A 4726-nucleotide genomic window follows, 5' to 3' on the forward strand; every position below is an offset into this window, starting at 1 on the left:
TGACTACTCGATAGTTCAGTGTGCCATGCTTTACGGCTTAGAATCGGGACTTCAACGACGTTTTGAACGTCATGGAGCATATGAGATGTTCCAGGAGTTGAAGTTAATATTTCAAGCAAATGCCCGGATTGAGAGATATGAAGTCTCCAATAAGTTCTATAGCCGCAAGATGGAGGAGAACAGTTCTGTCAGTGAGCATATACTCAAAATGTCTGGGTATAATAATCACTTGATTCAGTTGGGAGTTAATCTTCCAGATGATTGCATCATTGACAGAATTCTCCAATCACTGCCACCAAGCTACAAGAGCTTCGTGATGAACTATAATATGCAAGGGATGAATAAGACTATTCCCGAGCTCTTCGCAATGCTGAAAGCCGCGGAGGTAGAAATCAAAAAGGAGCATCAAGTGTTGATGGTCAACAAGACCACTAGTTTCAAGAAAAAGGGCAAAGGGAAGAAGAAGGGGAACTTCAAGAAGAACGGCAAGCAAGTTGCTACTCAAGAGAAGAAACCCAAGTCTGGACCTAAGCCTGAAACTGAGTGCTTCTACTGCAAGCAGACTGGTCACTGGAAGCGGAACTGCCCCAAGTATTTGGCGGATAAGAAGGATGGCAAGGTGAACAAAGATATATGTGATATACATGTTATTGATGTGTACCTTACTAGAGCTCGCAGTAGCACCTGGGTATTTGATACTGGTTCTGTTGCTAATATTTGCAACTCAAAACAGGGACTACGGATTAAGCGAACACTGGCAAAGGACGAGGTGACGATGCGCGTGGGAAATGGTTCCAAAGTCGATGTGATCGCGGTCGGCATGCTACCTCTACATCTACCTTTGGGATTAGTATTAGACCTAAATAATTGTTATTTGGTGCCAGCGTTGAGCATGAACATTATATCTGGATCTTGTTTGATGCGAGACGGTTATTCATTTAAATCAGAGAATAATGGTTGTTCTATTTATATGAGTAATATCTTTTATGGTCATGCACCTTTGAAGAGTGGTCTATTTTTGATGAATCTCGATAGTAGTGAAACACATATTCATAATGTTGAAGCCAAAAGATGCAGAGTTGATAATGATAGTGCAACTTATTTGTGGCACTGCCGTTTAGGTCATATCGGTATAAAGCGCATGAAGAAACTCCATACTGATGGACTTTTGGAATCACTTGATTATGAATCACTTGGTACTTGCGAACCGTGCCTCATGGGCAAGATGACTAAAACGCCGTTCTCCGGTACTGTGGAGAGAGCAACAGATTTATTGGAAATCATACATACAGATGTATGTGGTCCGATGAATGTTGAGGCTCGTGGCGGATATCGTTATTTTCTCACCTTCACAGATGATTTAAGCAGATATGGGTATATCTACTTAATGAAACATAAGTCTGAAACATTTGAAAAGTTCAAAGAATTTCAGAGTGAAGTTGAAAATCATCGTAACAAGAAAATAAAGTTTCTACGATCTGATCGTGGAGGAGAATATTTGAGTTACAAGTTTGGTGTACATTTGAAAAATTATGGAATAGTTTCGCAACTCACGCCACCCGGAACACCACAGCGTAATGGTGTGTCCGAACATCGTAATCGTACTTTATTAGATATGGTGCGATCTATGATGTCTCTTAAAGATTTACCGCTATCGTTTTGGGGTTATGCTTTAGAGACAGCCGCATTCACGTTAAATAGGGCACCATCAAAATCCGTTGAGACGACACCTTATGAACTATGGTTTGGCAAGAAACCAAAGTTGTCGTTTCTTAAAGTTTGGGGCTGCGATGCTTATGTGAAAAGGCTTCAACCTGATAAGCTCGGACCCAAATCGGAGAAATGTGTCTTCATAGGATACCCAAAGGAGACTGTTGGGTACACCTTCTATCACAGATCCGAAGGCAAGACATTCGTTGCTAAGAATGGATCCTTTCTGGAGAAGGAGTTTCTCTCAAAAGAAGTGAGTGGGAGGAAAGTAGAACTTGACGAGGTAATTGTACCTGCTCCCTTATTGGAAAGTAGTACATCACAGAAAACTGTTTCAGTGACACCTACACCAGTTAGTGAGGAAGCTAATGATAATGATCATGAAACTTCAGATCAAGATACTACTGAACCTCGTAGATCAACCAGAGTGAGATCCGCACCAGAGTGGTACGGTAATCCTGTTCTGGAACTCATGCTACTAGATCATGATGAACCTACGAACTATGAAGAAGCGATGGTGAGCCCAGATTCCGCAAAATGGCTTGAAGCCATGAAATCTGAGATGGGATCCATGTATGAGAACAAAGTATGGACTTTGGTTAACTTGCCCGATGATCGGCAAATAATTGAGAATAAATGGATCTTCAAGAAGAAGACTGACGCTGACGGTAATATTACTGTCTACAAAGCTCGACTTGTCGCAAAAGGTTTTTGGCAAGTTCAAGGGATTGACTACGATGAGACCTTCTCACCCGTAGTGATGCTTAAGTCTGTCCGAATCATGTTAGCAATTGCCGCATTTTATGATTATGAAATTTGGCAGATGGATGTCAAAACTGCATTCCTGAATGGATTTCTGGAAGAAGAGTTGTATATGATGCAACCAGAAGGTTTTGTCGATCCAAAGGGAGCTAACAAAGTGTGCAAGCTCCAGCGATCCATTTATGGACTGGTGCAAGCCTCTCGGAGTTGGAATAAATGCTTTGATAGTGTGATCAAAGCATTTGGGTTTATACAGACTTTTGGAGAAGCCTGTATTTACAAGAAAGTGAGTGGGAGCTCTGTAGCATTTCTGATATTATATGTGGATGACATATTACTGATTGGAAATGATATAGAATTTCTGGATAGCATAAAGGGATATTTGAATAAGGGTTTTTCAATGAAAGACCTCGGTGAAGCTGCTTACATATTGGGCATTAAGATCTATAGAGATAGATCAAGACGCTTAATTGGACTTTCACAAAGCACATACCTTGACAAAGTTTTGAAGAAGTTCAAAATGGATCAAGAAAAGAAAGGATTCTTGCCTGTGTTACAAGGTGTGAAGTTGAGTAAGACTCAATGCCCGACCACTGCAGAAGATAGAGAGAAAATAAAAGATGTTCCCTATGCTTCAGCCATAGGCTCTATCATGTATGCAATGCTGTGTACCAGACCTGATGTGTGCCTTGCTATAAGTTTAGAAGGGAGGTACCAAAGTAATCCAGGAGTGGATCACTGGACAGCGGTCAAGAACATCCTGAAGTACCTAAAAGGGACTAAGGATATGTTTCTCGTATATGGAGGTGACAAAGAGCTCATCGTAAACAGTTACGTTGATGCAAGCTTTGACACTGATCCGGAAGATTCTAAATCGCAAACCGGATACATGTTTACATTAAACGGTGGAGCTGTCAGTTGGTGCAGTTCTAAACAAAGTGTCGTGGCGGGATCTACATGTGAAGTGGAGTATATAGCTGCTTCGGAAGCAGCAAACGAAGGAGTCTGGATGGAGTTCATATCCGATCTAGGTGTCACACCTAGTGCATCGGGTCCAATGAAAATCTTTTGTGACAATACTGGTGCAATTGCCTTGGCAAAGGAATCCAGATTTCACAAGAGGACCAAACACATCAAGAGACGCTTCAATTCCATCCGGGATCTAGTCCAGGTGGGAGACATAGAGATTTGCAAGATACATACGGATCTGAATGTTGCAGACCCGTTGACTAAGCCTCTTCCACGAGCAAAACATGATCAGCACCAAAAATCCATGGGTGTTAGAATCATTACTGTGTAATCTAGATTATTGACTCTAGTGCAAGTGGGAGACTGAAGGAAATATGCCCTAGAAGCAATAATAAGGTTATTATTTATTTCCTTATATCATGATAAATGTTTATTATTCATGCTAGAATTGTATTAACCGGAAACATAATACATGTGTGAATACATAGACAAACAGAGTGTCACTAGTATGCCTCTACTTGACTAGCTCGTTAATCAAAGATGGTTATGTTTCCTAACCATAGACAAAGGAGTTGTTATTTGATTAACGGGATCACATCATTAGTTGAATGATCTGATTGACATGACCCATTCCATTAGCTTAGCACCCGATCGTTTAGTATGTTGCTATTGCTTTCTTCATGACTTATACATGTTCCTATGACTATGAGATTATGCAACTCCCGTTTGCCGGAGGAACACTTTGTGTGCTACCAAACGTCACAACGTAAATGGGTGATTATAAAGGTGCTCTACAGGTGTCTCCAAAGGTAGATGTTGGGTTGGCGTATTTCGAGATTAGGATTTGTCACTCCGATTGTCGGAGAGGTATCTCTGGGCCCTCTCAGTAATACACATCACATAAGACTTGCAAGCATTACAACTAATATGTTAGTTGTGAGATGATGTATTACGGAACGAGTAAAGAGACTTGCCGGTAACGAGATTGAACTAGGTATTGGATACCGACGATCGAATCTCGGGCAAGTAACATACCGATGACAAAGGGAACAACGTATGTTGTTATGCGGTCTGACCGATAAAGATCTTCATAGAATATGTAGGAGCCAATATGGGCATCCAGGTCCCACTGTTGGTTATTGACCGGAGATTTGTCTCAGTCATGTCTACATTGTTCTCGAACCGTAGGGTCCGCATGCTTAACATTACGATGACAGTTATTATGAGTTTATGCATTTTGATGTACCGAAGTTAGTTCGGAGTCCCGGATGTGATCACGTACATG

Source organism: Triticum aestivum, chromosome 2A (assembly GCF_018294505.1).
Source record: "Triticum aestivum cultivar Chinese Spring chromosome 2A, IWGSC CS RefSeq v2.1, whole genome shotgun sequence".
NCBI classification, from domain to species: domain Eukaryota; kingdom Viridiplantae; phylum Streptophyta; class Magnoliopsida; order Poales; family Poaceae; genus Triticum; species Triticum aestivum.